We start from the raw sequence: 13,724 nt of genomic DNA on the forward strand, positions 1-13,724 counted from the left end.
AGGAGCCTATTTCAAATCCGTGGCCTCTGGTTAAACCCATGTGGAAGAGCTTTTCTAACAGCTCATGCTGGCTTTATTAATCGCAGACAGATCAAACCAGCGCATGCTTTTTTAATCGCAAGCAACACTCATTCATGATTTTTTAATCGCAGGCAGCGCTTGGCAGTCCATGGCCTGCCCACGTCGTTTGCAGCATCTTCATCATTCTTGTTAATACCTGCAGGGTAATCTCGTTAACCCACGTGGAAGAGCTTTTCTAACGGCTTATGCTCACTTTATTAATCGCAGACAGATCAAACCAACGCACACTTTTTTAATAGCAAGCAACACTCGGCAGCCTGAATGAGTGCGCGCTTTTTTAATCGCAGGCAGCGCTTGGCAGCCCATGGCCTGCCCACGTCGTTGTAGCATCGTCATTATTCTCGTCAATACCTGCAGGGTAATGGCCAACTACAAGTTTCTTGGCTTCCTTGCATTGCGCTCGGCTTGCTGCATGGTTCCTTTGTACAAAAATTTTGCGTGGTTTTCTTATCAAAGCTACATTAGCAGTCATAAAGAGACCTCGTTGCTATGTTAGGAAAATTTATGGTGCTTATTACGAGTGGCGGCTCATCCCCACATTCTCTCTCCTCTCTCTTCATCACAATGTTGTGGTGTCTAATGTTCTGTTTCGAAAGTCAGCAATTGCGAATCGAAGGCCTCTCTCCATATGCAATTACCTTTGCGCGTACCTTGAAGGCATGTGGCTCTACACAAGATGCTCATATGGGCACAAAAACTCGGAAGTATATTGTGAGTCGGAGGCTATTGAAGAAAGATGTCATGCTTGGCAGTATTGTCTTGGTCGATATGTATAAAATGTGGTTGAGGAGCTTCCTATCTGGAATGTCATCTCTTGGAATGCGCTGATTCGAGATGTGCGCAACAAGAGCAGGGCCAGAAAGCCCTAGGTTGTTTCTAGCAGATGCAAAGCAAGAATTCTTCATCCACGTGGCATCGACCATCCAACAGCAAGTGCTTGCTCTCTTTTCTTATGACCTTCATCAGTCGACCTGTCAAGATGTGCAGCTATTCAGCTATTCGTGCTCTAAACTATAGTTTCGGCCCTCTGACGTCTTTCCCATCGCAAACTGAGAAATCGTCAAAATTACAGCCTTTCAATGAAAACAGGAGATCGGCTTCCTTTGTTCTTTATTGGTACCTTCACAAAAAAACTGGTACCTTCACAAAAAAACTACAAGATAGGTAATCACTTCAAATCGATGCAGGATGTTGGCAAGGAAGCTCGTCAAGGCTGTTCTAAGCATATGCAAGCAGAAGGCCTTTCTCCAATGCAATCATCTATGGAAGCAAGCACCTATGCTAGCACCTTGAAAGACTTCGTAATATGCTGACATGGGTGTAGAGAATTTATGATGAGAGTGCTAGTCAGTCACAAGCTGTTCAGAAACAGGTTGTTCTTAGCAGGGCTTTTCTTTATATGTATGGCAAATGTGGTGCACTTACAATGTCCACAGAAAGGCAACAAATCCACTAACAACTCTAGGGAATAAGCAATACTCATGAAAGACATCAAGTAGACTCACAAAAGCATGAGAAGGCCTCTTTCCAATTGTCCCAATGCAATCACTTATGCTTGCACATTGAAGGTGTGTAGTCTTATGAAAGACGTTGACATGGGTGAGAGAATTAATGATGAGATTACTAGTCACGGTCTGTTGCAGAAAATTATCATGCTTCCTGTGATCTAGAGTGTGGACTCTTGGAATGCATTAATTGTCAGATTTGTCCCACGGGGGCAGGGCCAAAAATCTCTAATTTGTTTTCAACGATGCGAAGCGAGGGCCTCTCTCCAGATGAAATCACCTATGCATGCATCTTGAAGGCACGTGGCTCTTCGAAGAATGCCCAACATCATTGATGCAAGGAAGTGCATCAACGAGAGACATTCAATCCCACGGAGAGTAATCAGTATCATTTTTTGATTTTTGACACTAAGAACGCAGTTAATGAATGCACGTTGCCGTGGGAATGGCACGTTCCTAAAAATTCGGGAGGATTGTGCAAACTCCCCCAAGTAAGGAGACTTGCATGTTTTTTTTTTTGAAACATGAAAATGGAACAACAAACAATTAATAACATTGACATCTTGTATGGTCATGAATGTTGAGCTTGACAAATTCTAACCCTCCTTGTGGTTTTTTGCGAGGTACCCCTTTGAAGCACTACGATCGGTATCCCATTTTTGCAAAGAACGCCTCTGAACCACGACAATTGGTATCCCAAACATTCTCAGGTAAAAACCTCTAACATGCTTTGATAAAATCTCTCTCCGTGCTTCATTTCCACTCGGATGAAAAAATCAAACAACCTTTGATGAACTCTCTCTCTCTCTCTCTCTCTCTCTCTCTCTCTCTCTCTCTCCATTTTGAATTCTCTCCCCCCATTTAATAAATATCTTAGACAAATTAACAGCATCAAATAAACAATTTTTTTTCTCATTTGAGAAGTGCTGAAATGACATATATAGTTTTCGATATTTTACTTAATCTTAATTCGATACGAACGTAGCTAACGATGCACTCTAGTTTTCCCTAAGCAGTGGAACCGGCGCCACTGACCTGGCATGGGAATCGACGCAATGACGTGGCAGGGCAGGATTTCGGCCAGCTTCAAACGCGTCGCTGTTGGCACCGAATCAGAGCGCTATGACATACTGAGTCTTTTTCGTCATGGCTCGCGCTCATCAGAGCATCGCAGCGCACGCTACGTCCTCCTCTTCTTCTTCCTGCGCTCGTTGGTTGCTTGCTTGCGCCATCTTTGCTTAGCTTCACACTTAATGGGTTTTATTGGGTGGCCATTGGGCGCCCATATAATTTGGTTTTGGGCGGGCGGCCATGCCCCTTGGCCTTTGGTGCATATGGGAGGCCTCTGGGCCCTTAAACTTCATAAAGGCAGAACATTTGGCATGCATATCAACGTAGGCACCGCCGGCAATCATCGCATTCCAAAAGACGGCATTCTGGACTAAGACCTCAACAATAACTTTTTGTGCTTTCGTAACGGCACCACAACTGGCATGCATAGCGGCCAAGGCTTTGCCAGTTTTCTTCATCGGCGGCCAAGACACTTGCAAGGGCATCACATTTAGCATACATGTCGGCCAAAGCACTGCCAAGCACGACATCTCTTTCGAGCAATCCTTGACAACAGTCTCATCATGGATTCTCTCCCCTTGGGGTCAATCCCGCAATCAATGCTTCCCATGAGACGACATTCCAAACAGAATGCTCCTCAAGCACTTATGGATCTTTTAATTGCACTCTATTCTAGAGCAGCTTGGCTGAACCCCAAAAATTTTCATATGGTAGTCCGATTGAGCGGACCGAACTTGTAATGGAATTAGCCTATTCAACTTGAGAATAGCGGAAATTAATGAGAATACTTTCGAGAAATAACTTTGTGAGCATAGCGGGTAGACATAATTGAAGATAGCAACATAATCATAGCAATTAGTTAACTTGGCATGATCAATACTTTTGCAAGAGAGAGAATTTAGAGAACATGACAACAGTTGAGGACCGGATTTATGTGGAGCCGGTCCCCCCTCCAATAGGCATTTGTATTATGATTTCTCCCATTAAGAGAGACTTGTTACAATACATTCTTTGTGTTCCTTGTGACCTAGGTGATGCAATGAAGATGGAAAGCTTCATGCATCACAATCATAGCATAACATGAACTTGAAGAAAGCTTTAATTGTCCCAAGCCTCAGTCCCAAGACCTCAAACACCTTCGAAGGTGGAGAGAGCTAGCAGGGAATGAGGGTAGGGAAGAGGAAGAAGAAACATTTCATAGGAGAAAGAACTAGTTCCTCACTTATCATACTCTTGTTGCTAGCATACATAATAGCATAGTAATGAAGAAGAAGGAGATGACAAGCTCAAGCATTGAAGCATGGCTCTTGGTTGGATTTGCACTCCATAGCCAAGAGTGTTGGTGTAGGCTCTCAACCTCTACTTGCTTGGAGAGGGAGCTCTTGCACTTTGCATAGCACACAATGAGAGTGATTGTGAGTGTGTGTGGGTGAGTATACCCCTCAAGCAAGCCCCTAGCTAGCTTGGGTCGACCCCCCCTTGTAGCTCATGCTTGAAGCTCATTGGACCCTCCCAGGCCTAGCCAATCATGAGCAGGAGGCATTACAAGCAGTAGGGGTAGCCTTGAGACAAGTGTCCCCCTTTCCTTTTTGAGAGAGAGGGCTAGATAAATGCTAAAACAATTAGATAATTCATGTAATTTATCATTGGACCCCTTTGAAGCTTAGCCAATAGGCTTCAAGCAACACATGAAGGTAACATGGGTAGGGGCCTGACATGTGTCCTTGCTGCCTCTTCAAGTTGGGTCTTCCCTTGTGTGTGTGAGTGGGTGTTCTCTCTCTAGCCCCTAGGAAAAGGGCTCGCCCCCCCTCTTGTAGGAATGCTTTTGACTTTAGGTGATCAAGCACCTTACTCACCAAGCATGACAAAGCACTTGAACTAGGGGGTGTTCCCACAAGCATCTCAGGCAAGCTTCTCAAGGCACCTCAAGTACCTTAATCATGCAGCAAGTCAAGCACCTCAAGTATGGAGCCAGTCAAGCACCTCAAGCATCTTAATCAAGCACCTCAAGCATGACAAACACCTCAAGCACGACAAGCACCTCAAGCAGGACAAGCACCTCGAGCTTGGGCCGGGTTCCCACCTCAAGCTCAGCCCTAGCTTACCTAAGGTCAAAGGACTTTTACACACATTTATTGGAGGTCTTCAATGAAGCTAACCCTAAGGTCTTATGCTCCATTGGTTAGCCTTGCTCTTTGATAGACCATCTCCCTTTTGCGCCCCTTTACCATTAGCCCCGTGTTGAGATAGATCTATAAGCACATATCTATATCTTAACACTTGTTCCCGTTTATTCTCCACATTAAGTGATCAATTTAATATGAGAAAATCATTTGGGTTGGTTAGATATTAGATTTTATGACAGAATTGGTACAGAGCCGGCCCCCGGTGAATCTTCATCGGCCAATATCTTGGTGACCGAGACTCCAATCACTGATCTGAAAAGACCGACGCGCTCCGTAAAGTGAGCAATTAAGGCCCGTGCATTCATTTCATTTTTGCCACCTCAATTGCAGTTGCCCAATCCGGTACGGATGTGCAACCGACTTGAACTTCAAACTGCCATAACTTCTTCACCATAGCTCCAATCGACGAGCCGTAAAGATAGGCCGGTAGAGCACTTCAAGCACTGCAGTTCTAGATCATAAACTCACATATGTGCTCACTTCAGGCATACTCCTTTTTGGCATCATTAAGGCATCAATTGGCCCTTTAAAGCCGCATCTGGCATACATTAATCATTAGACTTGGCGTGTTAACAAGCCCTCATCACAGACCATTAATCAAGTAGGCTTCAAAGAAGCTTAGCTTGCATTTCTCTGCTCTTTTTCTCATCATGGCAACGGAGCTGCACGACACCGGGTCATGTTGTAGCTTGTCCATGGACACATTGGGTTGGATGTGTCACGTGACAACTCCAGAGTTGGCTAAGTTATTTGTGGACAATCTATACAGATTGTATGGATTTCCAAGTAACACTATGAGTAACCGTGATCTCAATTTTAACAATCACTTTTGGAGGGTTTCTTTAAACGATTGGGTACACAACTCAACTTAAGTACGCGGCCGATCATCCTGAAACGGATGGTCAGACTGAACGAGTCAACCAAGTCCTAGAGGATATGCTATGAGCAAACATTAGCAAGAAGAAATCAGACTGGAAAGATTATCTTCCTATTCTCGAGTTTGCTTACAATAGTGCTAAGCATGTTACAGCTAGCTTCAGTCCTTTCATGTCATGTATGGTTTTCAGCCTTGATCACCAGTGACGGTGGGGTTGGCTACTGAAAAACTCCAACAAGTCAAGGACTTTCTCCAAGATCACGTGGAAATGCTGAGACTTGCTCATCAAAATGTTCGCCTAGCACATGATCGGTATAAGAAGTATGCTAATGAGACACATCAGCAAGTTACCTTCACGGAAGAGAAAGTGTAAGGACATGGGTCTTACGGGCAAGGTGGACAGTGTGTATGCTAGGGGGAGGCTAAAGATAGCACGGTTGGGTGGAGACTAGCACACTCATTACCACCTCCCTTTCATTGGTATTCAAGCTTTTTTTGGAGGAGGGGAAAAGCGGGTTGCATGTGCATGCAAAATGCTGCTTCTCTCCCATGTTTCGTAGACAGCGACGTCTCTGTTGTGCAGCAATAAGAAGACATGCATAGTTCTCTGCGCACACTGCACATAGATAGAGAGCGACAGCCGACCGCGGTTGCACCACCTACGCCTCCTACGCTCTTGAAATGATTAGAGTGCTAGGACCACTACCAAGTGCATGAGGTCTGATAACGCTTATAAATTTTGTTAACTAGTATATTAACATGAGTTACATCTCCAAGATCTATGACGTATGATATATTGGTAGAAAGCTCTTGAAACAAGGAATCCAAATGTACAACTTCCAACAAATTTTGTATTATTTGTAAAAATTTTACCGGACGTCCAACGTTTTAAAGATGTGCTAATTTGAAAATGCTAACTTTAATATGCTTTCACTCTAAACTCACTTAAAAAGGAAGAAAAGAAACCACCGCAAGCAACACTAAGGAAAGGAACTTTGATAGTCACTTCTTTTTTTCAAAATATTTTCATTGTAGCAATCCTCCATCTGTTTGTGACCAGAAAGCATCTCTCATAGATGATGCCTTCATTAAGACACAGGAAGCATTAGTAGCAACAATAGCACCATTTAGTCAAAGAAGGACGACCAAGAATAGAACACATGGGAGAGGAGTCAATATGAAAACACCGATACTTTCTCTTATGAGTTTGATGATGTAGATGGTTTTATAAGCACATAGAAATGGCATATCTCTACCTCTCATAGATATCTAGAGGGCTTATCTCTACCAAGAGGTATTGTATTTGAGGGGAGGATCTTAGGGGCTCGTGGCATTATGATATGGTGTGGTCTTCTATTTGAGGGGAAGGATTCTAGGGGCTCCTGTGGTTTCATGATATGAGTGTGGTATAAACATCATATTCTAAACCCCAAGGGGAGGGTTATTGGGGATAGAGCCTTACATTTTATATGAGTCTCCTCCTAGTCTATATGAGTGATACATCCAAGGTGAATGGTCTAATGTTTATATAGGAGGAGGAGATACTCCACGTTCAAAGAGGAGGAGGAGGAGCATCAAGTGGTGCGGCTTTTGGCACCAAAATATTTTCAAAACTTGCTCTCCTGGATTTAGAACAGATTGACCCTATAGTCATTTTTGAGATTTTGGCATGTTTTGGATGCAATTGTGTACATATTTTTGTGAAATTGTGAGTGTAGATATTTTCAGCAGAAGTCAATAGATTAAAAAATTACTAGATTTTTCATCTTGTTGGATCATGAATGTGGTGTATTGCTCTTGTTTCGGGTGTTTCTTTAGAGCCATATCTCTTGTTTATCTTCTTCCCCATCTTGTAGAATAAATCCCTATGTGAGTGTATTTATTTTGCACCATGTCTCTTGTTTATCTTCTTCCCGTATGTGAGGAACTTTAAGGGAGCAGGGATATTAAGAATACCTTAGGCTATGGAGAGGTATATTGTTTGTTTCTGGGTGTTTCTTTGCATTCCCTCTCTTCATCTTTTGTGCCCTCACTAAGAATTATTTGATTTCTCCTTGTTAACGTGATCATGATCAAGGATGATGCCAAATTATGGTCGCATTACCTTCACGAGATATGAAGACATTGAAGAACAAAATTGAAATGTAGCTATACCTTATTTCAATGTGTATAGCAATAAATAATGTCAAATTGAAGGTTGTACTACAGATGATGCAAGGGAACGCCATGGGGTGGTTCACTGGCATCAAGATTACTCATCAACAGTCGTGGTCAAAGATGGTACAAGCGAGTTCCATTCAAGGTTTTAAGAAGATGGTTTTGCCTACAAAATTGGATGCAAAGCTAAACATCTTAAAAAGGTGTAAGTGGTGATTTGAGAAACCTTCAAGCTTCATGGTTGGTTTTGCAATCCATAATTTTCTTTTGCTTTTCATTTTGTATAGACAAGAATTCAAGAAATGGATAGGGTGCTACATCAGGCTAGAAGGTAGGCCTTCTTCATGAAGGACTCTTGCAAATTCCTGAAGAGAGAGGGAAGAGCCCTTCTAGTGCCTACTCCACCTTCCATGTGTAAGACAAGGGAAACTAGGGTCTGAGAGTCCACCATCCAACCACCCTTTATATAGGCAAGAACTTGGCCCTTTGCCCTAGTTGGACTCCCTGTTCCACACCGCGTAGCCCGGCCCTTGTCTTGTCCGGCCTTGCCGGTTTCCTGACATACTCCCCCCTTAAGAAGAGTTTTCGTCCTCGAAAACAAAAGTGGCAAGGTTGTTTTTAAGTACAATAATGTTTTATCAAGTGGCATCCTTCATGGATCCAGCTGTTTGGTTGACCGAAACACGGTTCCGCAGGAGGTTCAATGAAACCAAGAGTAACATCTTGATTTTCCACATTGTTGTCCATTTGCAACCATCTAATGTGTAGACTCCATTTAGAACGCACATGAGCATGCTAAACGAGTTATAATTCCTTGACTTGTTCTAAAATTTCATCAGTAAACAACCCACCCTAATGATTGTCAAGGTTGAGAACCTGACTTATACATGAAGAGACTACCGAGTCGCAACATGCATTAACTGATAGTAAGTAAACTCCAAGAAGAGCAATAAATGCTTACTAATTGGATCGCGTGGTGCTAATGTATGCACTTTCATATCCTTTAGCACAAGATTACACTTTGTAGTCTGCATATCCCCTTGGATAAGTGATAGTACTGAGGTGTGTTTTCCCCACGGTTTACAGCCAAACTTTCTAGATGGCTGGTAAACGAGATAACAATATCGTACCACATTGCTGAAGAATCAACAATGGAATGAATAACCCTAGTGTTTAACTTGAAAAATCTACAAGCCTCCAAACTGAGCCATGACATCTATTGGTGATTAGTAGACCTAAAAAGTGATCTCATAGAGATACTACACTTAGAGTATAAAATGCTTCATAAGCAGGACCTTGAGGAATATGCATGCCATTCCAAATCAGCCTTTGCTAAACACTAGGGCCCATAACACCTAGTGTGCATGCATTTAGCAAAAAACGGATCCGAACCTGCCTATCCATGGTGATTCTTGCCAATACTTATGGCAAACGTGATGCGCCTAGCACACATTAAAAAGGAATGTAAATGGTTCTAAAAAGAAACTAAATAATTTCAATTGCAATCTTTTGCAAGCCTTGCTGAAACGTCTGAACCATAATAGAAGGTGAAACATTGATCACTTCTAGGTACAAACAATGAAACTTTTTTATTAACAGTTTAGAGCCTTGCTATATGTATAAACAACCATTTGTAATGTTGTTTAGCAGTACTTGTACTTGGACAAGTCATTCTAAGTATCCGACAATTTTTGGCCACGAAATTGCTCCTAATATGTCGTGCTAAAAATGGTCTAAAAAATAGATGTGACTAGCATCTAGGGACTTTGTTGTGACACATTTTTGAAATAGTGGGCGCCAGTGGCAGTCCTAGAGACTCATATCCTCCATATGTGGAATATGTCTCATGTAAGAATGTCTAAAAAAGAACATTCTTTAGGTACAAGATGTACTTGTGCATGGAGATAATTGCAAACACTCTACGACGGGAGTGAGAGGGACCCTCAATATCCTTGCTCCACACTGGCTAAACCGAACTCCTTGAGTCCCTAGACCATGTTGTATCCCATGTGACAACATGTGCCAAATAGAATCCTACAAGTGGATTCATAACAGCATAATGGACATTGGACACTACAGCCCAAAATACTTGTTTGACATGCCCTTGGCATGGCCCTGAAATATTCAAGCGTATTTAAACAACTTGAGAAAACCAAGCAATACACTAAAAACTGGAATAACACCAAATCAATAGATGCGTACCTGGAGATTGAACTGAATGTTCACTTACCCATATTCAAATACAGAGGAACACGTCGTCCTCGTGTGAAAAAGCAAGCAACATTGCACTAGAAACCCTGGGTGTTGCCTTCGCAATCCAAACCCGTTGGGTAGAAGCTACGTAGTCAAACGCCATGGTAAGACCCTGTGTAGAACTGCACAACTAGCAGGTAACGGTAGCCAAGCTAGTTAACTGTGTACCGAATGATGAGAATCAACTTAAAAAGTTGATTTTTTTTGCTACCGCCTGGTAGATTGTGGAATTATTTCCTTGAAAGTATAAAAGATCAAATTGTGATCCTCAATGCGTAAGGGGTGATTTAGTAAGCACCCACTGGGTCGTAGCCCAAAACTGTGATGCCATAGACACTCGTAGTGCTATAGAGAGAGCAAGAAATCCACAAAAGTGAGATGCCTACCTCGTTTCAACAGCCATGCTGTCTCAACTGTTTTCTGCCTCTAGACTCCATGGTATAGATCAGCTGATATAAGTGCCTCTAGACTCCATGGTATAGATCAGCTGATATAAGTTCCTCTAGACTCCATGGTATAGATCAGCTGATATAAGTGCAAGAGTATCAAAAACGCAACTTGAGCGTCGCACTAGAAACATATAGTGCAAAAATGACACCCTAATCCTCCGAAATGACAAGACTCTTGCTCATCCATTAACGTCAAGATGTTCGATGTGTACTCTACTCAGAAAATCTGTTCGATCCTAAGAGCAATCACCCAAGGAATGGCAATAGTTGGGTCTTACCCAAGATGTGACAATGGCTCTTAGCCAGCCTATGTGTGGCTCCTAGCTCTTATGACAATTAGTGTTCAATCAATAAACCGATGAAAACTAATGTGAATGGCATCTTGGCCCATTTCTAGCTGAGAGTTAGAGCACCTTGGCTCATGCTGACTCCCAAACAAAACATGTATGAAAATCTTCTTAGGAAGTTTTCATTATTCTTGAGAGAAATAAGAAAAAGAGAGAGAAGAAGAGCATGTTGGGCTGAGGAACTTTCCTTAAATTTGTAGAGTGTGTGTCCAGAATGTGTGCTCTTAGACATCTTATGCCTGAATTGAAGCTTATCCTATAAGCATACCACCATCTATCTGTATGACACTATCATCGAGAGAGGAAAGAGAAAAAACAAGCCACAGCTTGACCCACTTACCATGTATGGGGTCGTGACTTTACAAAAATGACTTAATATGGCACTTCGCCTGTGAAACAAGTCGAAAGTTTAGGTTCTTTTTAGTATTGTTGTAAACAATCCCTTTTTTAGTCTGTCTGTGACAGAGTTGCAAGTGTGATAGCGAAAGCGTAATTCACGAGGCGGTAGAAGTGAATCCACCTAAGTAGCATGCCTTGCATCTCATCTGGTAAGCCCTTGCAGAGAGTGATGTCCTCAACCTTGATAACCAAAACCATAAGTTCCTTGCACACTTTAGACTGGTAGGGATTCGGTGAGTTGATATTCCCTAATTTGCCAGTCCCCCGAAGCCTTGCTGGATATAAAATTGCCTAAGCTCTTTGCTTTGCACAATGACAGTAATTGCCAAGTAAAGTGTAAACAGGAAAAAACAAGAAAAACTTAAACTTGGCTAACCTAGCCATTGTTTCTGCAACCAGTTGTCATGAAAGTTGGGAGGAAACCTCATTCCAAAATGTCCCATAGCCATATCTGCAGAGACTCCCTCGTATGTCTTATACACCCGTCTGGTACGTAAGGCCATAACCTGCAAAATTGAATCCACCTGCAAACACCTTGCCTATTCCTTCCCCAATGTGTATGCTCATAGCATATGTCAAACGTGACCAGCTTCAATGCAAGATGTAGAAATTGAATCCTTGCTTCGTAGAACTCTGTCTGGCCTCATTTGCTATTGACGACAGATGTCATAGCAAAGAGGACGACCTTGTCGTTCATGCACAAAAAATCGACCTTGTCTACTTGTAGGTCTACTGGAAAAACAAAATTATATGTGCAATAAATAAATAGCAATTGCGTACCTCATGAAGTACACCTACCGATGAAATGGCCGTTGTAAGAATTGAACGAGTTGGAATCAAGGTTCATAGCTGTTTGACCTTGTACTGCCAAGGGCCTTGCCCGATTTGCAAATAATTGGGAATCTTGTGAGCAACTGCCATGCTCGTGTGGTGTTACACATACCATACCCATGAGCATCTTTGACGAGCCTTGCTCCCGTGTAATCCCATTCAACTCCTGACGAGTTGTGCTTCAAGTCAAGGCGATAGAGACTCAAGCCATGCGTGAGTCTAATTGCTATGTCAAAAATGTATGCCAGTAGCATCATACTAAATGCATACATTCAACAAATACTTATCATTTGCATCCTTTGTTTAATGCATGCCATGTTGCATTGATTCTTGCATGTACTGGTATGCCATAGGTCCTGCTTGAACAGCCTGATATTTAGCTGTGACAAATTTACCTGGAAACTACCTCCCCTTCTATCATAAGGAAGAGTCTCAAATCATGCTTTAAGCAAAAAAAAAAAATGAAAATCATAGCTTCACCTTGTTGGCGATGGCGGGTAACCGGACGCCTTGCGTCCCTTGATACCATTGGTAGATTGAAGCCATATTATCAATGAATTGTCTTTGCAAATTGTTTAGTTTGCAAAGATTTGAAAATCTTCCGTTGCCCATGCACTCTTGAGCCGAAGCCGAGGTTCTTAGTATGGAGCTCGACACATTCATTTTTTTATTTTTTTTTGCCGAGATTGCAGAAATTCTGCAAGAGCATGCCTTGACGGTCATGTCGAAGCATGGAAGAAGAGGATGGGGGGCCGGCAGTGGGCACCCCTCCTTAATCATAAAAATCAAGGGCTCTACCCTACCGTGGGCGGCCAATGTGAGAACACCAAATTTAAAAAAAACTCAAAAATATATACCTGCCTGCGTAGCGATGGCGGCCTCCCGCCCATCAACAGAACTAGTCCTGGGGCAAATTGGATTTCTCAACATGGAGCCCCACAGTGACAAAAATTTCCGCACACAGCCCCACGATGCCATAGACACCCACATCTTGGCTTTTGGTGCAGGTCTGCCGGCGGCCTCCCTCCCCGCAAGCACCGTTTCCCACCGAACCCATCTCCCTTTGAGTCTGCAGGGACTGCATCCCGCGAACACCTCGATTTCGAGAGGTAGCAAGAACACTTCAATTCTGAGAGAAAGAAAGAACGTGAATTCCAGAGCTTCGATCTTGCCTGCTGCTCGTCCCCTTCCCGTCGGAGCTTCCATGACCAGAGAGAGAGAGAGAGAGAGAGAGAGAGAGAGAGAGAGAGAGAGAGAGAGAGAGAGAGAGAGAGAGAGAGAGAGAGAGAGAGAGAGAGGGAGGGAGAGAGAGAGAGAGAGAGAGAGAGAGAGAGAGAGAGAGAGAGAGAGAGAGAGAGAGAGAGAGAGAGAGAGAGAGAGAGAGAGAGAGAGAGAGAGAGAGAGAGAGACCTTGCTTTCACGCACGACCATGCATGCTTCCCTCTCCTTCTCCCCTAGCTCTGATTCCAGTGTAAGACAAGGGAAACTAGGGTCTGAGAGTCCACCACCCAACCACCCTTTGCCCTAGTTGGACTCCCCGTTCCACACCGCCTAGCCTGGCCCTTGTC

Source organism: Adiantum capillus-veneris, chromosome 6, assembly GCF_014529385.1.
Source record: "Adiantum capillus-veneris isolate H3 chromosome 6, ASM1452938v2, whole genome shotgun sequence".
Classification (NCBI taxonomy): Eukaryota; Viridiplantae; Streptophyta; class Polypodiopsida; order Polypodiales; family Pteridaceae; genus Adiantum; species Adiantum capillus-veneris.